The sequence below is a fragment of the Grammomys surdaster genome, unplaced genomic scaffold (assembly GCF_004785775.1).
Source record: "Grammomys surdaster isolate TR1022 unplaced genomic scaffold, NIH_TR_1.0 100, whole genome shotgun sequence".
Classification (NCBI taxonomy): Eukaryota; Metazoa; Chordata; class Mammalia; order Rodentia; family Muridae; genus Grammomys; species Grammomys surdaster.
The window spans coordinates 14,853,985-14,877,885 of NW_021604579.1; the positions used below are offsets into that span (position 1 = coordinate 14,853,985).

The following is a 23,901-nucleotide window of genomic DNA, read 5'->3' on the forward strand; positions in this document are numbered from 1 at the left end:
TCTCAGCTTACACATGTTAGAGCTTCTGCCTGAAGTGCCTTCTCATATTGTTACCATCTTTCCGCAATAAACAACATGAAGCCAAGGCCTAGGGTTCAAGATCTAGCCCCAAGAGACCCATACTTGGAAGCTCCCTTTCCAGAGAGCCTTGCTTCCACTGTGTCCTCCATTATCTTCTGATTTTCTTTTAATTTGTGTGTGTGTGTGTGTGTGTGTGTGTGTGTGTGTGTGTTGCTTTGGCAACAGAGTCTTACTGTATAGCCATGGTCGGAAACTCAATATATAGATCAAGTTGTCCTCAAACTCATTGAAATCTGCTTGTTTCTGCTCTCAACGACTGGAGGTAGAGGTGTGCACTACCACACCTGGCATTATTTTTAATACTCAATTTCCTTGCACTCATGTCCCATGGTTCCCAGGCTATAGCTTTTGTTGCAATTCTTACTCCACGGCAAGTCCCCTAAAAATGGAGACTTGTTTAAGTCATCAATCTCTAATACAGCTCTGACGTGTCACTAAACGTCTATTAACTGAGTAAGCCAATTCGCTAGAAATAGATAAGAGAATGAGCAAAGAGAGAAAGCCACCGAATCATAACTTACAACTAGATAATTCACAGAAAAGTCATTCAAGCTGACAATCAAAGCATAAGAAAGAAACGGTACCAAAGGGAGATGCTTTATAGGAGTGGATGTGGGGGCTCTGCACAGGACCAGCTGTGTTGGGTTCCAGTCAGCCACACAGTTACACATCATGCTGCCAAGCTTCCGGGGCTTTAGCAATAAACCATTTAGAAATGCTAGATTCACTACCCATTCTTAAACTCAGGACATTAACAGACACACTGTTTGGCTGCTCTGATAAAAGTAGAGCGTTATGGAGAGAAAGTAATAATTAACTCATAAGGAGCGGGGCAAGTAAACATTCTATTAAAAGGAAAAAGATTCCAAATGAATATAATCTCCTTCCATTACATTATAGGCATTAAAATTAATAGTGTTGGTTTTTCTGTGGCTTGCATAGTCATTGTATTTAACAAGCTGAAGTTAACTTCACAGGGAAAAGAAAAATAAATTAAATGTACCCGTGTCTCAGGAAACTTCATTTTCTGAGTGAATAGCCAAGTTGATGCACATCACCAGAGTGTCTGACAATCGGTTTTCCATACTGGTGTGTTCTAAATGGGAAAGGAAACCAACTCTTCATTTAAATTATACTGCAAATCACTTCTTGCCTGCTGAATGGCATTCAGCTGCAGTAGGTGGCTTTCACCGTAGGGCCCAAACCAAGACACTGGATGATTAATGCTAATTTGAAATGTTTTCTTGGTAGGGGGATGGGCACGTTATCTTGGTGCAGAAGAGGCTGAGGAAATTTTATGGTGGGTGACTGACTCAAAGGCCAACGGCATATTTACCATCAGATAAAAATGCACATTCACAAACATACCAAGACAACTCAATTATTCCCCCATTCACTGCTCCCCGGGTCCTTTGTGGAAAGAAACCTATTTATACTTCCCATCAGATGGATACACAGAATCATAGTAAACAAGCCCACAGTCCCTCTGTTCTATCTTTTATTTCCCAGGGCACCTTCCATTGTGGAAGCCATTAGTTTTGGCCTTTTTGTTCCCGATTTATCAAGACAGACATTCTACCAGTTCCGGTCAGTTTTGCTTCCAGATACCAAACAGTTCAGAGATACATTGCTTGGCTGAGTGAAGAGAAACAAAGCAAGAAAGTGTACTTTGTAACCTTTGAGGAGAGTGGCTGAAAATCTATAGTGATGATGACATATAAGGAAAGTTCACAAAAGATCATTCTTTCCTATATAATATAATCCAATCAGATCATACAAGGTAAGGAAATTAATTGGAATGAATATGTACCAAAAATATAATTAACCCCAGCTATCATTAGCTCTTCTGAAATCAGCATGTTCTTCGGAAAGAAAAGAATTCTCCTTTATATGGGTCGATTCTCCACCTCTTTGTGGGCAACCTGCTCCTGGCAGCCTTCCCCACATAGCATGCTCTCTCTCTCTGTACATCTCCCTCTGTGGCAAGGGGTACTGTTGAGGGCATTTGAACTCCCATGGCCTGCCATAAGCATGTTGCTCTCTTCCCTCTACTGTCCTGGATGTGTTCCCTTCCTTTGCTGAGCTGGAGCTTCTTACTGTGCAAGATTGTCATGTGAATTTGAGGTAAACTACTGAGCAGCTGAATGCCTGTCATAAGTAGACACTCTATAATTGAGAGCTATTATTGCAATGTCCTTAAAATGAAGCCTGTTTCTGCACTTATCAGTGTTTTTCTACCGTGCTGCCCTGGTGATCAGTGAGTAGTGCTTGAGATATTGGTTATCAGTACATCTAATGGGCTAATTTATATATGCATAAATAGCCCTGTGCCATAAGTACACATTTTCTGTTATGTGTGTTTAAATCAATGTACTTCAATAGCTGAAAGCTCATTTCCATGTGGGGCTTTGACCTTTAAAATTACTGAATGTGCTGCTCAAGTGACAGGATCCTTTCTGTACCCGACACTGATTTGCAAAATTAGATGTCCAGAAGGCTAAAACATAATTTTTGAGAACAAGACAACAGTCTAACAAGCCTGGGAATATGCCATTAACCCTGAGCACAGCAGAGTCTTGGTGATTATCAAGGGACTAGACTTCTGCCTCTGCAGTATGCAAAGCAGGTCACACCTTTAGCCAGGACAGCCACAGACAAGCTTCTAAGAGGAGGGCCCAAAGCCCAGGAGTGCCCTGAGCCTGCACAGCCACTGAAGAGTTTGGTCTCAAGTTGACCGCATGTTAATGTTTCTTTGGGAGGCTTTACAACTTGCTGTAAGCCCAACCTGGTATATTCCAGAGAGCCTGGATGGAGAACATATACTACAAACTCCCCAACTGTCACATAATAGCTTGGGTTGAAGACAAAATTATAGAGTAGAGGGATGTATGGATTGGCTGATGGTCTTTAAAGGGAATGGCCTTCCTCATAAGAAGGGTGAAAGGTATGGGTGGATCACTCAGAGAAACAGAATGGGGGAAGAAGAGCTGAGAACAGGAAGAATAGGGTTGTGGTCAGAAAGAAAAAAAGAGGTCAAATGTACGACAGGAGTGTGTGTTAGGAGATCTTGAAGTTACAAGACAGAGTTCTCTGGAGGGTCTTGCAGATATAGCTTGAGTTATGGAAATAGAGCAGAGCAGGTCAGCTCCCAGGACAGCTGAGACTTAACAGAACTCATGCTGTACACGTCACCTCTGCAGACTTTACAGGCATTTAGGAAGGCAGTGGCTCTTAGGAAGAAGTGTAGATAAACTGAGGAAGGAGCTCCTATAGTTACCAGGTCTTTGGAATGGGCTTTGACCTCTGAAACCCCATCTCAGTATTTAACTCCAAGGCTTTCCACGTTTCATTTTTTTTCTACCTAAAAAGCTCCTTTTCCCTCCATCATGGAAACCTTATTATATGTCACCTCCAAATAAGTCATACCTTTGTTCAGTCAATTTCTTTTAGACTCTTGATGAATTCTGCCTGGTCCATCTCGTCAGATTATGTAAAATGCCAGGCACACACACACACACCCAATCCTAGATGTTATTGTTATTCTGTGTTTTCATCTTTGATATTTGCAACAATGTTCCACATACAGTGTCAATGTGAAAAGTATTTTTTGTAAATAATTAAGTTATCATTTACTTTACAACCTGATTTTAGCTTCCCCTCCCTCCTCTCCTCTCAGTCCCACCCTCTCACCTTCCCTTTCCTCCTCCTCCCCTTCTTCTCCAAAAAGAAGAGGACTTCCATGGTATATCAACAACCCATGGCATATCCAGTTTCGATAAGACTAGGCACATCCATTGTACATGATAGCAATGTTACAAGCCAGACCCAAAGAAGCTAAGTAACAACAAGATCCAGGTTAGAGGGGGTTGGCACTTGATGCCCTCTGAGAAGGAGGAATAGATTAAACTAGACATCAAGGTGATGAAGGGAAAGGATTAGGTACTAGAGGAGGTGGGGATGGGAGGAGGAGGAATGAGATGAGGGATAATGGAGGGAGAGAGTACTGGGAGAAATGTTTGGATTTGGGGGTGGCCATCTCTGGGATGAGCTAGAAATCTAGGACAATGGAAAATCCCAGGAATCTATGAAGACCACCCTAGCTAAGACTCTTAGCAATGGGAGAGATGGCTCATCTCTTGTAACCAGGTAAGACTTTCAATGGAGGAATTGGGGTACCAATCCAGCCAGAAAACCTTAGACCCACTTTTCATTTTTTTCCCACAAGATGTGTGGAGTAAAAGATGGAGAAGAATGAGGGAAGGGCCAACCAATGGCTGGTTTATCTTGAGATCCATGACATAGAAGGGAGCACACTCTGACACTCTTAACGATATTCTGTTACACCTGCAGATAGGAGCCTAGCATAACTGTCATCAGAGAGACTTCACTCAAAAACTTATCAAAACTGATACAGAGACCCACAGCCAAACATTAAGTAGAGTTTAAAGAATTCTCTTGAGGAGTGGGAGGAAGGTTTGAAGGAGCCAGAGGGGCTAAGGATACCACAAGAAAACCTCCAGAATCAGCTAACCTAGGCCTGTAGGGGCCCATAGAGACTGAACCACCAACCGGATAGCATGCATGGGACAGATGTAGGCCCTCTGCACATGTGTAACAGTTGTGCAGTTGGGTCTTCACGTGGGATTCCTAAAGCAGGAGAATGGGCAGTCTGAATTCCTTGCCTACCTTCAGATGCCTTTCCCCTAACTGGGCTGCCTAGTAAAAAGTACTTTTTAAAGGAAACTATAGCACTGTAGTGGACATCTGCTGCTTTATTCTCGCCAACATCTTTTTGTAATCAGAGCACTGTCTCACCTGGCATTTCCAGAAGGATTCTGGAGGAACTATCAATCACAATGACTTTTGAATGTCCACTAGCTTTAGGGGTTGACACATGTCCTGGCTAGTTTTTGTCAACTTGACACAAGCTTGAGTTATGTGGGAAGGGGAACCTCAACTGAGAAATTGACTCCATCAGATTGCCTATAGGCAAGTCAATAGAGCATCTTGATTGATGATTGATGTGGGAGGGCCAACCCCATGGAGGGGCTGTGCTACCCTTGGGCAGATGGTCCCTGATGGTGAAAGAAAGCAGGTTGAGCAAGCTGTGGAGAGCATGCCTGGAAACAGCATTTCTCCATAGTCTCTGCTTCAGTTTCTGCCTCCAGGTTCCTGCCTCACATTCCTGCCCAGGCTCTCCTTCATGACAGGCTACAGCTCAAAGGTGAAATATACCCGTTCCTCCCCAAATTACTTCTGGTCAGGGTGTTTTACCACAGCAACAGAAACCAAACTTGGACATCTGATTCAAGCATTGCCAATAAGAGACCTACTATGAAGGCTCAAGATGTGTAAGGAGTTAGAACTGCCCAAATTATCACATTTGCTATAAGAATGCAGCATCTATAGCGAGAGCAAACATGGATAACCATTAGCAGAAAAAGGTTGAATCAATAGATATCTAGAAAGAATGTCCCAGAAAAGTCATACTAGCGCCTGGCTAAAACTTGGCCTATCACCAGCACACTAAGCCAGCCAATCTGCACATGCTAATAAAGCCAGGGCTTCGCTTACTTTAATTAGATCCCTGCCCTTGTCAAAGCAAATTACCTACACCAACTCAATCATATGACAACAATGAGTCTGATAAAATGCCCGTGTCATTAAAAAGATACATTTGATTGTTCTATTAAAACGTCAGTGATGCAAAGAGTATGTTTGTTTTAAAACAATGGTTTCAAGATCATTTAATATGCTCTAAGGGATTTGTAGAGTAATGAAATTAGAGATAAGTGAAGAAAGAAGTACCTGAAACTCAGGTCTTTCTCTATAAGCAAAGGCAACTGTCATTATTCTGTTTGATGTATTAAAATATCATGTATAACTAGTTTTTAAAGGGACCCTGTTGCCTTTAAAAGGGTGTTAGACTAATACATTAAAATAAAAGTAGAATTATATTCGGAATAAAAACTTCCTGCACATAAAAGATGGGCTAAAAACTGCTGTGCCAAATGACTCTTTTGTGAAAGGTCTGGGGAACTGAGGACTTTGCAATTCAACAGGTTGCTTTAGATAAGAAAGACAAAAACCAGTCCTTGCCAGGGAACCTATAGGACATCTTGTCTACAGACTCTGTAGCAGCCAATCGTTTCAAGTGCATGCTGAAGTCTTAGTTGTATGGAAGAAGAGATTTCTGCTTGGAGAACAAGACAAGTTTTTGCACTATGCAGACTCGGGAAAGTCAGCCATGACACACCCTCAGGATGGGTTATGAAGAATAAATAGCTTTAAGTTCCAAGCCTAAATCACACTGAATTCTCTGGCTTCTCCCTCCCCCATGCCCAGTCCTGATCACCTGAGTTACTTTCCCATAACCCTCACCTGGCTCCTCCCACTTTCCTTTACCTCTAGGACAGTTCCCCTGAGAGGACATTTGAGAACACCCCCTTCGCCACTCGTATTCTTCTTTCTCAGATCTCCCCACAGCCACCATGCTAAATTTTCTCCAGTACACGTGGCTGAAGAACTTTCCTGATTCTTTAGGCAAATGACATTCAGTCCCTATCCCATGCTCTGGTGGGGACATATGCTCCCATCCCTTCTTGCTTCAAAGCTACAGGGCCAAGCACAGAAATATCTTATCACTATGTGCTTCAAAAAATAATGTTATCTCCCTCTTGGGGTCAGCCAGGCCTCAGAACCACCAAGCTACACCACAATTTTGGGGGGTGGGGGTTTCAGTGAACTTTATTGATGGTATTCAAGAGAGTAGGGCTCTATAATTTCCCCCATTATTATGAGGATCTGAGATGGAACCATGAGGGAGCTGTTCAGTGTTGGAGGCCAAGTTGGGACAGGGACTCTTCAGCAACCAAGGACCTCTCTCTTGCTCTCAGTGTTCTTGCTGGGGTGGGTGGTCCAGCAATTCTTACTCCTTGAAGGACATGTATGCCAGGGTGTCCACCACCCTGTGGCTGTAGCCATATTCATTGTCATACCAGGAAATGAGCTTTACAAATTTGTCATTGAGATCAATGGCAGCCCCATCATCAAAGGTGGAGGAGTTGGAGTTACTGGTGAAGTCGCAGGAGACAACCTAATCCTCAATGTAGCCCAGGATGCCCTTTAGTGAGCCCTCAAATGCCTGTTTCACCACCTTCTTGATGTCATAATAATTGGCAGGTTTTTTTCAGGCAGCATGTCAGATCCACAATGGATACATTGGGGGTAGGAACACGGAAGGCCATGCCAGTGAGCTTCCTGTTTAGCTCTGGGATGACCTTGCCCACAGCCTTGGCAGCACCAGTGGATGTAGGGATGATGTTCTAGACAGCCCCATGGCCATCACGCCACAGCTTTCCAGAGGGCCTATCCACTGTCTTCTGAGTGGCAGTCATGGCAAGGACTGTGGTCATGAGTCCTTCCATGATGCCATAGTTGTCATGGAAGACCTTGGCTAGGGGCCTAAGCAGTTGTTGGTGCAGGATGCATTGCTGATAATCTTGAATGAGTTGTCATACTTCTTGTGGTTCACACCACGCTGTGTGACTCTTTTGGCCCCACACTTTAAGTGGGCTCCAGCCTTCTTCATGGTGGTAATGCCAATAGACTCCACAACGTATTCAGTACCAACATCACCCCATTTGATGTTAGCAGGATCTCACTCCTAGAAGATGGTGATGGGCTTCCCATTGATGACAAGCTTCCCATTCTCAGCCTTGCCTGTGCCATTAAACTTGTCATAGGTAGAGCCATACTGGAACATGTAGACCATGTAATTGAGGTCAATGAAGGGGTCATTGATGACAACAATCTCCACTTTGCCAGATTCAGAGCAGAAGGCATCCCTGGTAATCAGGCACCCAATATGGCCAAATCTGTTACTTCTACCTTCTCTATAATGTCTATGAAGCAATGCTGGCACTGCACTAGAAGATGTGCCTGTCTCTGGAACAGGAAAGAGCAGAGATGCTACACTATGATTTAAAAAAACTTTGTACAGTATAATTACAAGGAGATCTTGATAAGATGCTGGGTACTGATTAAGAAACTCAGGGATACAGAAGCAATTCTTTAGCTGTCAGAGAGTGACCAAGCTCTAAACTGGGGAACACCAGGAAGGCACTGGAAACCTTCTTGAGTACCCATCCCTTGTTCATCATGCACTACAGTAGAAAAGGTACATCTGATGCCTCTTTGTGCAGTCAGTTGATAATTATAACAGTAATTGCATAGTCCTTAATATGACTCAGGCTCTGCTCTAAGTGCTTTCATATAGTAACCCACCCAATCAGCAGAGATCTCAAAAATAAGCCACTCCTAGTGATCTGAAGTCCAGGGGAGTAAGTAACTTACCCAGACCACATTGCGGGTAACTAGTAGAGGCACTAAGTCATCCCTACCAGCATCAATTTTACCTCCATGCTTCTCTCAATAGATAGTGTCTCTCCAGAGCATCCTGTGATGTGTATTTTCCCTTAACTGCACCCAAGTTATGCTTTGGGAAGACTATGTACTTGCTAGTCACATCTCACTAGTTGGTAATTTCCTCAATACTAGGATCCTGTCTGTTGACACACATCCCAGATACACTTGCGCACATATTTCCAAGTTGCTGAAACTATAGGTACATTCCTTGAGCTGAAATTCAAGGCAGTTGTGAGCTTGCTGACATGGGTGCTGGGATTCTCCAGGCCATTTCTCCAGCCCAGCTGAAGAGACTTCTTATCCTGACTTTTTTTCCATCCCAAGGAATGAAAAAAATAAAGAGCATAGCCAGTGATTAACAGCTCAGAGAAAGTGTCATCCTTTCCAGGATAAACAGAGGACTTGTGTAAATAAGCAAATGGAATTTAGAACAGGACCATATTCTGGCAAAGAGGGCATTTGGTTCTGGAATATTGGCATTGTGGTAATGAGATAGCAGTATACTGTTTCATGCAGAGTAATCAAAGCAGGCCTCTCTTAGGGAACTCTAGCTCATGTTGAGACCACAGGATAGCAAATGGCATGCAAAGGATATTGCAGACAAAGGAACTGATTATACATTGACATAGACCCAGGACCTCTGTGCACATAGGACCAGCCGTCCATAAGGTAGTCTAGGTCTGGATTCTTCCTGCAACAGGAAGACTCTAGGAATGTCTAAGCAGAAGTGTAATATCTGATCTGCAAAAATATTCCTATGGCTGCCCTGTGGAGAAAGGCTCAAAAGAGAAACAGCAAAAATTAAAGGATCATCAGGGGTAGGATGCCTATACAAACTGGAATGGCACCAAGGCCTTATAGGGTAGGAAAGGGAGGGAAAGGAGTTTATCGGCTGCATCAGTCAAACTGTATACTCTGATCAAAGAACAGGACTGCAGTACAGGACTTAAGGGTAACATACATGCCAGCCAGTGCAGCTAATTGCAGAGTGTGCTGCTAATTGCAGAGTGTGCTGCAATGCAGACTTCCTGCCTGCTCTAAATGTTCACACAGAGGCTTGCTGCGTTCTCACCTTCACCAGAAGTGCGGGGTGTCATTACAAGAAGAAAATATGAAACATACAGTGGCCCTTTGAAAGTACGGGTGGAGGGAGATAATGAGGAGCTGTTTTTCTTTCATTTTTTAAAAAAAAGTGTTCTTCAAGTGACAGGTCTAAGGCTGGCTACCAGTAACAAGAGCTCACACTTGCAGGTGCCAGTGTGCCAGATCCAGTTATTTCAAATATGATCCACATGTACTCCTTCATCCACACAGAGACCCTTGATGTTCCCATCAGCCCAGTATCATAGACGGATAGAAGAAGCCAGTTCAAGGTTACACAGCTAGTTAGTGTCAGAACCTAGGCACAAAAGGCCGACTGGCTACAGAATGTGCCCTTCATTTGAGTATTTGTATCCCAATAAATTGCAAAATAAGAAGGGACACCAGGTTGAGGAGACACTGTACCGCAATGCATCTTTAGCATGATTCCCAGCATAGAATACTATACAGTGTATAATATTTTGGCATCACAGAGGATGAGCTCATAGCAATGTAGCAATGAATCAAAGTCACACAGAAACCAATGGATTATGTAAATGCTTGGCTGGCACACACTATTTAAAAAAAACTATAATTTTAACAAGATTTTACCTAATTTTTGAGTCTACTGAAGAGTACCAAAACTCAAAATAATTAGCCAAGTCTGTTTTTCTAAAATAAGAGGAAAAACACTTCAGAAAGTAGCATTTTTTTTAAAACTCTACTTGTTACTGGTCCTGAAACCTAGTATGTGAGTCAGCCAGGCTGATATCTAGCAAAAAGTAGGGCCTCTGAGACATCTTTCCCATTAGCATCCTAAGGTCAGTACCTAGCACAAGCTGTGGGTTAAAACAGGTTAAACAGGATACAGACTGCCCTGAAATCCCTGCTTCCAGAGGACTCACTGTGTGTCCTTACCTCTTAACCTTTTCATGCATCTGCATCTTCCTTGGTAAACAAAGGTGAGATGCCTACCAGGCATCATTCTTCTGCATGCTGGGAGACAGGGGCAAGGCCCTACGTCAGTGTGTGTCCCAGCCATACACTCAGGAAGCAAAGAGAAGCTGCTACTATTATAACATATTGGTAGATGGAAACTCATTAAGGCCAAACGTAGGACATAGAGAAATCAAGCTTAAAGTAACTGGGAAGCTTCCTCCCTATTGGCTATGTTCCATAGTGCTAGAAAGTGCTATGCAATCTGTTGGGGGAGCAAAGTTATCAATGGTCTTACCCAGCACTGGATCCTGTATGCTTCAATAACAACATGCCAGGTAAACTGTGTCCATTGGTACAATAGTGCCATATCTATTTGGAAGTAACAAACTACTTTTTATTTGGACTTTAAGGCCTATTCTACGGGAAGTAATTTCATACCTGGTACTGAAAACTCGGTGAAAAGCCCATTGAAAGAGAGGACAACGATCACAGAGTAGAACCTGCTATTAAATGATCTGTTGTGAAGTTGCTTTCTAAATATTTGTGATTATACTCAAAGCCTTGGTCAGAGAGGTTTCTTTTTACAATGGGCCGCAGTCAGTGCAGAGGCTCATACTGATCAACATGTCGCTATTGCATTCTAAAGTTACATCAACAATACAAGACCCTGTGCCACGATTCCTAAAGAGCTGTTGGCAGTTGATGGCTGCTGGGAATCAGTCTTCATTTGGAGTATGGTCATTGATATGTTGCTCATGCTCCAGTAGATGGCCCTATGTTTGTGTACATATAAGTAGACCTGTCCTAGGTCTCTGGGCTATCCAGCCTCTGGCTCCTTCTCATGGTGTGGGTTTAAAGCTGGACTAATCATAGGTTGGTGACTCCCACAATGTCTACACACCTTTACCCAGAACATCTTGTAGGCAGGACAAATTGTAAGTTAAAGGTTATATGGCTGGGTTGGTGTCCCAATCCCTTCACTGGAAGTCTTGTCTGGCTACAGGAGATGGCCATTTCAGATCATTTCAGACTTCTACTACTAGGGGTCTCAGACAAGGTCACTCTCATAGATTCCTGGGAGTTTTCCATTACACTGGGTTTCTAGCACATCCCCAAGATAGACCCCCCCCAATTCCAGTCAGCTCACCCAGTCCTCTCCCCCTCCATTCTTCCCCTACCTGATTCCCCTGTTCCCATCCTTCCTACCCATCCCTCCCACCCATGACATCTATCCTATTTTCCTTTCCCAGGGAGCTTCATGTCCGCCCAGCCTTGCCGTGAGCCCTCCTTGTTCCTTAGCCCCTCTGAACTGTAACATGATTGGCTTTTACTTTACAGCTAATATCTGCTTATAAGTGAGTAGATACTATGTTCGTTTTTCTGGATCTGGGTTACCTCACTCAGAATGATTAATTTTTAATCTAGCTCCATCCATTTGCCTGCAAATTTCATGGTGTTATTGTTTTTACCAGCTGAGTAATACTCCATTGTGTAAATGTACCTCATTCCCTTTAGCCATTTTTTGGTTGAAGGACATGTAAGTCATTTTCCACTTCTATTATGAATAAAGTTGCTGTGAACATAGTTGAGCACATGGGGTAGGACTAATTTGAAATTTTATGTTATATTAGAAGAAGGAAGAGGTAGAGAAGGATTAGGAGGCGGAGAAACGAAAACATCAACATCCACATGAAGTTGGAATGGACTCAGGAGAAGGAGGAGGTAGACTGAAGGAAAGAACCAAGGAAGAGAGATGATCATATTTCTGTGTCTCTAGGTATAAAATTCTCAAATAAATAAAAATAAATTAATTAATTAATTTATTAAATAAATTTAATAAATTAAACAATAATTGTAAACAGTAAGGGAAAAGAAGACCGAAAAAGTTGGGGAGCACAAAGGCTTAATATAAAAGGGTGATAGCAGCCACCTCTTTGATAAGTAATTCAAGTAAAATATTTTTTTTTTTTTGGCCAGTAAACATTGAACAGAAATGACTTGACAGAGAAATCTGAGGGAGACATCCAACTAGAAGGTTACACTGACTAAAGAGATCACCTCTAGACCACATGTAAGCTCCACTAGTCATTAGCTGTGTGATCCTCAGCAAGATTGTTAACATTTCTGGGCCTCAGTCCTATCACCTGCAAATTTTCACAGTTGTACTGAATGAGATAGTATACGTACATCATTAGAATGCCTGCCTTTAAAAAAGTCAGGAAGCAGACATGGAGCTAATTGAGAGGACGAGGGAGGTTAGCAACGGCAGGAGGGGACAAGAGCAGGTACAGGGTATGAGAGAGGTATATAAACTAAATGTTATGAATGTGAGTGAAATTCCATAATGAAACCCACCACTATGTATAATTAATAGATACAGATAAAATCATTAAAGAAGTGCCTGTTTCTGTAAGAGTTCCCTATTATATGCCATTGTTGCTGAATATTTATTATTATTATTATTATTATTATTATTATTATTATTACTTTGCTGTTTTCCCTGTGGAGAGTTTAAGAGGGAATGTAGAATCTATTGAACACATGTCCGTCCCAGGCTCTGGATTCCAAAGAAGAAAGAGCCATCATCACTCCCATTGTAACAAAGCACTGGGGCCATCCATAGATACCTAATAACTACAGGCAGATGGTTTAATGGTGTGGAAAAAAATGAAAGAGAAATCATCATTTTGATTTCCTAAAAGTTCCCAAAAATGAAAGCCAAAATATGGTGTCTTGAAAATGCTGTTCCACCTTCTGGCAATTAGTGCAGTCAGGAGACAGCACAGGGTGATAAGAGAGCGTAGATCTGGGGGGTGGGGGGGGGAGAGAGAGAGAGAGAGAGAGAGAGAGAGAGAGAGAGAGAGAGAGAGGAACCAGACACTCCTTTGATGGAACAGAAAAGGATAATATATATTTTCACCTTCAGAAAGGTTAGGTAATTATAAATGTATTCTCCTTACTCATAATATTTTAAGCAAGTAATTGTTGCCCATGGGAAAATGTTTAATTATTTCTGACGAACAACTGTGGCCTAGAAACAGGAGAACAAGACAGGCAGAGTGTAGAAAACTGAGCCCGGCTCTTAATTGTGTGGCAATCTTGTCTTTTCATTGTGTGTGTGGAAAGTCTGCTATTGATTTTTTTCTCAATTGATTTCACAAATTTTTTTAGTTTAGCAACAGAGGGTCTGGCCAATTATCTATCGCATCTTCTGGAGTCACTAGATTAGAGGCTGCTTCATGCCTTAAAGACAAAATTCCCCCCCCCCCCCACTTCAAGGTTGGCTGTCCTGACCTAAGCCCTTTTCAGGGCACTTCAGCTTCTTCGTGACTGGATCCCTACACTTCCTGGCCAGCACGGACCAGTGGATGTGGCAGCCTCCTCTCCAGATGAGGATGCTAGAGATAGGGCAGAGAGACGGGGCTTGGAGACTGAGATAGTACTCCAATCACTCCAAGTTACAGGTGGGGAAACTGAGGCCCAGCTGGCAAGGTGGCTTGACAAGGGATACAGCAAAAGCACACTTTATGCTGAGGTAGTTGGCCTTCACATCCAGTTCCTTTGAGAAAGAGCAAAAGCAGAATGAACTGTAAGGTGCAGGCAGACAGAGCCACCCCCTCCGCCACAAGTCCTCCCCCTGTATGATAACCAGAGAACAGATCCTGCAGAAAGAAATGTGTTGAAGAAAAAATAAGGGAAGGGGCTAAGGAGGGAACTCAGCAGGTCATGACCTCACCACTGGATCACTGTAACTCTGCCTCCAGAATCCTTCTCCAACAATGCAATCCCATATTACATATCTAGGGAAAGGACTCTACAGATTATGGAGCTTTTCCAAGGCTTAGGCTGAATGAGCTCACTCCCTCCTATGGCTGGGGTATTCCCATGTGTTCTAGGATGGAATGAGTTTGACATGGGATGAGGTAAGGGACGTTATTGGATACAGGAAGGGGAAGCAGCCAGGAGTCCATTGGATGCCTCTCATCAGCAGAGAAGCAAAAATTTCTGCAACTGCTTAAGGCCTTTTCCCCACCCAGCTGTAAACCTCAAGTTTTCCTGGAATTTCACCAGGAACTGCATTTACAGTGAAAGGCCATGCCTTAAACCCTGTGCGTAATCCTGTGAGTCCCAGGTTGGCCTTATCAGATTATAATTCCAACCAACTGCAGAGCCATCTTAGCATCTCACTCATCAAATGAGAGAGAAAAGGAAAAAAGATATTTCTTAGCAACCTTCTGAGATGTAACTGAGGGCCAGAATGGTATATGTAGCTAATGCTTGCTCTCTCTTAAGCAGCTTCTACCCCCACTTGGGTGTTTCTTTTCTGAGTGCTCTTGTTAACTTCCATGCTTAAAAATCTACACTAACGTACATTTAATGAAATCCTATCTCTGTTTCATATTGGCTAATCCTGACATTTATTTTCTACATGAAAGCCACAAACAGAATTCTGATGTCCCTAAAACTTAGGGGAATGCCTTGGGCTAAGTTGATGTCCCTAAAAGTTAGGGGAATGTCTTACCTAGGCTACTGAAAGTGACAATAGACCAGAGTCTCCTCACTGCTGACAATGTCTACAATGTAGAATCGGTTGACCTTTTGATATTCTAGGACCTCTGTCTCTGTCTCTGTCCCTGTCTCTGTCTTTGTCTCTCTCTGTCTCTGTCTCTGTCTTTGTCTCTCTCTGTCTCTCTCTGTCTCTGTCTCTGTCTCTGTCTCTGTCTCTCTCTCTCTCTCTCTCTGTCTCTCTGTCTCTGTGTATGTGTGTTTGAGTGTGTGTGTGTGTGTGTGTGTGTGTATACTTTAACAAGGTAGGAATTCAAAGTCTCACAACTTTTCCTTGCCATTTAGGGATAAGAAAGTATTGCGGTGGGTGCATGGAAAATAGGTATCAATTTGTTCCAGAGCCAAGAAATAAGAATACGGCTTAAAAACAAAGCAGAACAAACAGGCAAACAAACAAACTCCACAACAACTGGACAGGATCTTCTCCATGGTGTTATTCATCCATGTGACCAACAGACGTATTCTTTCACATGTGGAAATTTCAACTGCTTTTTATTCAGCTCTCTCTGCTTCTGGGAGATATTCAGGCATCAGCAGTTTCATCACAAATGTGTGAATCTTATGCCTTTCTTCCTTTGTGAAGTATTAAATAGAGAATATGTGATTTTAAAGATTCTCATGAAACAGGAGTGGTTTCCCAGTTTCACCTATGTGTGAAGTTTGTGTTCTAAACCAACAGCAGGGAAACTGCTTTGGATTCTGGGGACAAAAATGAATCGAGTGATCTAATCCATTGTTAGAGTTAGAGGCCTTCGGAAAATTGCCTTATTGTGTACCCTTCTAGAATCTATCTCTCAAGAACACAAAGAAGTATAATATTCACTATATGGACTGATAACAGAATTAGTGACCAGATAATGGCAACCCAGTTGAAGACATCACAGGTGTTACAGGATTCACCCCATCCCGGACTCAGATTTCCTACCTCAGATTTCACAGATGACACCTCCACTGCCACATGGGGAGGACAGACTGCATGGAGTCCCTGAAATGCTCTGAATCTCAGGCTTGCATAAGGCCACCCAAGGAGTGAAGCACAGAGGAGCAAAAGGAATGGAGGGGCACAATCCCAGAACTCAAGGCTGAATGTTTGTGTTTCCCTTTATTTTTATGTTACTTTATTTTTTGTCATTGTTGTTAGTTTCTGGAGACAGGGTCTCATGCTGTATGCCAGACAGACTTGGAACAATGTAGCCCAGGTTGGCCTCTTACAGTTGGCATTCTTTCTTTCTCTGCCTCCCGAGCACTGGGATCACGGGCGTGAGCCACAGCATTTAGCCTTGTATCACTGTCCCCTTATTTTAACCCTTGCACAATGCATTTGTCTCATGAACTTGCTCCTCTAAACTGGTGAGTATTTGCTCTGAATTTCTCAAACCTAGCCCAAAGCTTTTCTCTTCTTGACTCCAGGGAAAACACAGGCCACTGTGAACTGAATGCAATCTCCCAGTCTTTCTGCCTATTTTATGCTCAATATTGGTCTACCAGCTTGGAAAAGTCCTATTCCAAGGATGTTGAACTAGGACTGGGGACAAATGCTGCCAGTGAAATGGGACACACATTCATAGCAGAGTTCTTATGGCAGCCACTGGGCTTGTTGGACAGACAACCTCCCATGGAGAAGCATGAATGGCTGGGAGAAATGGACACATTGAGGGATGCCAGATGGATCCAGGAATAAGATCAGCATCCTGCTGTTCACATATTAGGAAGAGGCTGAAACTACCTGTCGGAATCAGGAAAACATAAGCCGTATTATTGGACTTTCAGCTTCCCTGAGAATGAGGAAACCTGCTCTAGGATACTGGGTAGTTTCTATGGAGCTTGCCCAACAGAGCTTCAGGAGCCTTCATAGCTGAACCAGCTCAAGCTGCGCTCTGGCTTTAGTGAAGCTCTAAGGGTTGTTCACAGGACACAGGCTTGCCAGTGTACCATGAGGAAAGAAAACTCAACCCATCCTTCACAAGTCGCCAGACCTCTCTGCCCATCTGACCAATCAGGTTCAATCTGCAGATATCTGGAGGAAGGGACCGGAAGTGTTATTGCTTTGATGGGTTTCCTTGATAATACTCCTTCCTTCCAGTGGCCCTTCCTGATGTCCCAGGTTAATCTTGTTCTATGTTTTCAATAACAGCCAGTTCCCATCAGAGTTCTGTTTTCCAGATTTTTCAGACTTAAAATAAATTTGTGCATGTGTACACATGTGCATTGTGCGCATGTTCATGTGTGCAAATGCAGAGATTGACATCGGATTTCTTCCTCGATTGCTCTACACTCTCATTTCTGAGACATGGTCTCTCATTGACTCTTGCTTACAGTATAAGCTAGACCAGCTGAGCAGCAAGCCCCTGAAATCCAGCCCCTCCCCGTCTCCAGCTTTACAGATGTGTACTGCTGCACAGGTTTCTATGAGTTCTGTGGATCTGAACTCAGGTCCTCTTGCCTTCACAGCAAATGCATTAACCGCTAAGCATCTCTCCAGCCCTCATCAGAGCATTTAATCCTGTGTTGTTGATGCCCATGCCCAGTTCTAAGGAGGCAAGAACTGTGTTTTCCTGTCATTGAAAGATTGTTTACTCCCAGCACATAGTAGGAGCTTCACAAATGAGACCTCATAAAATTGCAAAGCTTCTGTAAGGCAAAGAACACTGTCAATAGAACAAAACAGCAACCAACAGATTGGAAAAAGATCTTTACCAATCCTACATCTGATAGAGGGCTAATATCCAATATATACAAAGAACTTAAGAAGTTAGACTCCAGAGAATCAAATAACCCTATTAAAAATAGAGTACAGAGCTAAACAAAGAATTCTCAACTGAGGAAACTTGAATGGCTGAGAAGCACCTAAAGAAATGTTCAACATCCTTAGTCATCAGGGAAATGTAAATCAAAACAACCCTGAGATTCCACCTCACATCAGTGAGAATGGCTAACATCAAAAACTCAGGTGATGGTAGATACTGTCGAGGAAGTGGAGAAAGAGGAACACTCCTCCATTGTTGGTGGGATTGAAAGCTGATACAACCACTCTGGAAATCAGTCTGGTGGTTCCTCAGAAAATTGGACAAAGCATTACCTGAGGATCCAGCTATACCACTCCTGGGCATATACCCAGAAAATGCTCCAACATATAACAAGGACATATGTTCCACTCTGTTTATAGCAGCCTTATTTATAATAGCCAGTAACTGGAAAGAACCCAGATGTCCTTCAAGAGAGGAATGGATACAGAAAATATGGTACATTTTCACAATGGGGTATTACTCAGTTATTAAAAATAACGTATTCATGAAATTCTTAGGAAAATGGACAGAACTAGAAAATATCCTGAGTGAGATAACTTATCACTGATAAGTGGGTATTAGCCCAGAAGCTTGAAATACCCAAGATACAACTCACAGACCACACAAATCTCATGAAGAAGAAAGATCAAAGTGTAGGTGCTTCGGTCCTTCTTAGGAGCAACAAAATACTCATGGGACCAAATATGGAGACAAAGTGTGGGACAGAAACTGAAGTAGGGGCCGTCAAGAGACTGTTCCACCTGGGTATCCATCCCATGCGCAGTCACCAAAGATAGATGTTCATGTGGATGCCAGGAAGTGCATGCTGACAGGAGCCTGATATAGCTGTCTCCTTAGAGGTCTGCCAGAGTCTGACATATACAGAGGCAGATGCTCACAGCTAACCACAGAAGTGATCATGGGGTTCCCAATGGAAGAGTTAAAGAGAAGACTGAGGAGCTGAAAGGGTTTGCGGCCCCACGGGAAGAGCAACAATACCAACAAACCAGAGCTCCCAGGGTCTAAACCACCAACCTGGGAGCATATAAGGAGGGACCCATGGCTTCAGCTGTTATGTAGGGGAGGATGGCCTTGTTGGGCACAGGTAGGAGAGGAGGTCCTTGGTCATGTGAAGGCTAGATGTCTCAGTGTGGGGGAATTCAAGGATGGGGAGGTGGGAGTGGATGGGTGGGTGGAGGCACATCCTCATAGAAGCAGGAGGAGGTGGATGGGATTGAGGGTTTCTGGGTGGGTGGGGAATTGGGAAATGGGATAACATCTGAAATGTAAATAAAATATTCAATAAAAATATTTTTAAAAATAGAATAAAAAATGTTTCTTAAATTTTTTTTCCTTGAATAAAAATGGTCTATTGCTCAAAAGCATAGAATGAATTTCCCATATATTAACTATCTCATTTCATTCTTTTGTTATTCGCAGAGAGAACTGTTATTCTAATTTTTGTAAGTGAGGAAGTAAGGGTCTGAAGAGAAAGGTTAATCTGTCTGTAAGCCAGGCTAGGAGTAGGGTGTCAAGTCTTCCCAGCACCCTTGCTTACTGTGACCTTCTCCCTTGCTCTTTCTATTCACCTAATCCCTAAAGAAAAACTCTAAATCAGCAGTGCCTTCCCTCCCCCACACCTGCTGTGGGATTCCAATTAATAACTGCAAAAAGCATTTGCTATTGTTCTAAGGAGCTGGGAAATCAATGTGTTCATTAGCAAGCTCCCCCTCCCTGCAATCAGATAGGAAGATGAGGTGCTGGGGCCCATTCTCTGCATTTCTCTTCAACCATCTGTGACTAAAAATGTTCTTTGAAACCCACTCTTCTCAAGTCTTCATAATTATAATTCCACCATTTCTCTACCTCACTTCCCCACAGTAATAACAGCCCTTACCCTTGCCAAAAAAATTCCAGCACCACCCCACCCCAGTCCCCCCTGCTCCTTCCCAGACCCTCTTGGGAGTTTAGAATTTATGCTTCTGGTGTGGCAGTGAGTGCAGACTCTCCATCAGGGAAACAGATGCAAATTTTCCCCCAGAGGCTGAATCTGTGCTATTCTGCCATCTCCTCTGCCAAGATCAACCCCACCCCCTTCTCTGATGTATAAGCAATGGGTCTCCTTTACCTAAAACCCAAGTCATGTGAGTTTGGGAATCCACTGGGTCCTCTGGACTCACTTGGTCTTCAGAAAATCAGCTTCTGAAAAGGTAAAACATCCTCATGATTCCATAGAAAAGGAAATAAACAGAAAAGCTGGAATTATACCTGTGTGTCCCTTGCCTAGCTTCACCAGCTGGTAATGGTGGCCACACACATCTCATCTCTTCTCTCTGCTGCTCCCCTGAATCCACTTGAGATTCAGTTGGCTACACCATCGTTACTTACATATTCTTTAGCATGTCAATTCTAAGAATAAGAACATTTTCTTGGCTAGCTATTATACCATGATTCCATTCAGTATACCAGAGAACTATTATCCAGTGCAAAGTCCACATTCAGGTGTCCTTAACTGTTCTAATTCTGTGATGTGTATGCCTCTTTTCCAGATAGGATTCAACCCAGCAATGAACGGTGTTTAGCTGTCATTTCTGTCATCCTGTGGTGTGAACCTGGTTCTCAGTCTTGCAACCACTGTACTGTCATTTTTGACTAGTAGATTTGAGTTGTTTTGCAGACTGAACCTCAACTTGAGTTGTATGATTCCATTCAACCATGTCATCAGGGATATTACATTATCAGCCGATGTCTGACAGACTTCCACATTGTAAGGTTGCCTTTCCTTGTTCAGCCATTTCTAATTCAGTAATTAGAAATCAGCGTTATTTGAGACTATATCTGAGACCCTGTGAATATTCTCTTCCCAGCTTCTCACAGTGCTTTAAGCATCTGCTGATAATTCTTGCCTGATCAGTTAGTATAGTAGGTTTGATCAGCTTGCAAACTGTGGCTTCCTAGCTCTGCCATCCCTTGTATACTAGGTGGATGCTCTTATCAACAGAGTTTTGCCCTCTGCCCACAGTTTCTAGTGTTGCTCCCAGAATGCTCATTCCTCCTTGTTGTTCAGTGTGCTATGTACTTTCTCTGCTATCAAGCTTTCTGTTGCTCCAATTAAGTGTCCTGAAAGAAAGCCTGGGCCTTGGGCTCCTCTCCACCCTGCTTCACCAAGGATTCATTCCTGATCCTTGCTGGGCACCTGATGCTTTTATTGCCTGAAAAGTCACCAGTAGGGATCAGCAACCCTCCCCCAAGGGCCTCCCAAGGGTGACTGGTAGCTCCCTCATCTCCATGTCCCCATCTCTTAGCAGGTAGTGTATGCTCACTTCTGTGAAGTGATTGTGTCAGCTAACCATAAAGTGGCACCTCAAAATGTCAAAAAAGCTTTATTAAAGGGCAAGCTTGGAAAATTCACCTTTACAGACTACTTAGGACTATGCTGAGCCTCTAACCACTTATTTCTCAACATCCATTTTAGCTCAGATTTTTACAAGAGTTACAAAGAAACCTGTCTGAGTTGGCACTCCTGTTCTGGGTTCTGTCACTTACAGCTGAACTTACATACCGGTGCACATATCTCCCTGTGTACTGCCTTCTTCATGCTGGCAAGTTCTTGTTCCCTGACCATGTCATCCCAGTTCTTCTCAAAGAATTCCCCTGTGTTTAAGAATTTGCATTCTTAAAATGCAAATTCCCAGGCTGGAGAGATGGCTCTGTGGATAAAGTGCTCTTTATCTCTGCAAGCATGGGGAGCTTAGTTTGCACTGCCAGTATCTACAGAGAACACATGCATGGTGATGTATGCTTGTCATCCCAACACTGGGAGGTGGGGACAGGAGAATTTGGGGGAGGCTGGCTCACCAACATAGTCAATCACCGAGTGCTGATTTCAGAGAGATACCCTGTCTCAAAAAACAAGGTGGAGCATAATAGACCATGGAGAAAGACCACGGACATTGCCTGAAAGCTTGAACGTATGCATGTGTGATGCATGAGCACACACATATGTGTATATACAGAGACAGACAGACAGACAGACAGACAGGCAGGCAGGCAGACAGGTAGGCAGACAGGCAGACACACACACACACACATACACACACTGCAGATTCTGACTTATCATATCTGAGCTGGGGCCAGAGGTTCTGCAGTCCTTAGAAACCCGCAGGTGACCTCCAGGTCTGAGCATTACATCACGCTTGTGATAGCACAGTAGTGCCCCACTCACATTTCTTTGCTAATGTTGTTTGCTTCTCCTGCCTCAAATCCTTGCCTTTCCTGGTATGCAAAAACATTATTCATCCTTCATAGCTCCTCTGCAGGGGTGGTTCATTTCATTATCAACTGGCTTCTAGTACCTACTGTGTGCATGCCCATCTGAGGTTCTAGGAATTGTAACTTACAAGGTGAGATCAGAACTGCCACATTTTCTAGTAGAGAAAGATTATAAATTAACGTAATAAACCAACAAGAAAGTGAAGAGCGTGATCAATGATGTGGAAAACAGAGAGGGGGAGAGAGGGGGAGTGGCCAGTACAGGGGTGTTCCTTGAGATCCGTGATCAGGGAGGATCTATGACAAAGAGAGATAATTTAACAGGGATCTAATGAAAAGCAGGGAGGAGGGAACAGCCAGCCTGTGAACAGCTGGAGGGGCCAGAGCATCCCAGGAAGAGGGCAGAACTAGGGCCGAGCCCCAAAGGAAGAAAAAATGTGGAATGTTAATGTATCTCAGCTAGCAAGTGCTGGCAAAGGGCTCAGATAGGAGGAGGCAAGGCTGAGGTCACAGTCTGGCCTCCGTGAGGTGCTAAAATTTCGTTGCAACTGAAATGGAAAAATCATTGAAGAGTTTTGAGTAGAAGAATGATTGCATTTAATTTATGTTTTTAAATGATCATCTGGCTGCTTCATGAAAAATGTATAGTAATAAGAGCTAATGATAATAGCCAACATTTATTGATTGTGCTTATTATATGCCAGGCATTGCCGAGTGCCTTCCTATATTAGCTCATTTAATGCTCACAATAACTGCACGAGCTAGGTAGTACTATTGCTCTCCTGTTACAGATGAAAAAATAGTGACAAAGAATCATACAATGTTTGTCTGGGGATGGGCATATGACTCTGAGGTTAATAAATGCTTGCAGTGCAAAGGGAGGACCTGAGTTCAAATACCCAGAATCCCCAGATAAGCCAGGCGTGGTAGCATGTATCTGTCTCTCAATGTTCCAATGCGGAAATGAGAGGTAGAGAAAGGGAATCTCCAGATACTCCCAGGCTGGTTAACCAAGCATATCTACTGAAAAATAACAAATGATGCTGACACCATGGCTTATCCTCTGATCCTCAGTCATGTGTTGTGGCAGGTGCCCACCATATTCACATACATACATAGCTGCATACATACAAACATACCTATACAGACATGTAAATGAAGTTTATCCCATTACATAATAGCCAATATGTGTAAGAGTAAGATTTGAACCCAAGGATGCCTGTTTATAGCTATGTACAGAGGAGCATGAGACAGTAATTCCCTAGGAAAGAAGCTCTGCAGCCCAGTTGAGCATGTTGCTGGGTTGGACTAAGGTGTAACTGTCCAGGAGGAGTGAGGATTATAAGAACTATCATGTGGAGTGAGATATTTGAGCATATGGAGGTATTAGGCTGACTACCAAGTATCAGACTTCAAGAAGACTGTGGGTGTCCCTTTGTTCTGAGAGAAGAAACCCCAGGGAAGAGCACACAAGGGGGTGAAGTGAGAGTTGATCAGTGTGAATGGTTAGGGGTGAAGTCTGGGCTAGAGGTTCAAATGCTGGCATCAGCAGTAATGTTTGGGCCTCAGCCACACAGTGAGAGTGGAGAGCAGGAGAAACTCCTCATCCAATGGGTCTCACTGATACAGAGCTGAGAGGAAGAGGAGAGTCACAGCCATGTGGGGAGATGATGGTCAAAACCAGGGGAAGAGATCCTAGGACAGTGGTTCTCAACCTCTCGATTGCAACCCCTCTGGGAATTGAATGACC

At 43.2% G+C, this 23,901-nt stretch overlaps 1 protein-coding gene and 1 pseudogene across 1 annotated transcript in view; both read right to left on the reverse strand.

Moving 5' to 3' along the window:
- Dab1 (DAB adaptor protein 1) overlaps nucleotides 1–23,901 on the reverse strand; it is a 1,070,329-nt gene that overhangs the window by 760,071 nt on the left and 286,357 nt on the right. The window lies entirely within an intron of this gene.
- LOC114637584 overlaps nucleotides 7,010–23,901 on the reverse strand; it is a 75,959-nt pseudogene continuing 59,067 nt past the window's right edge.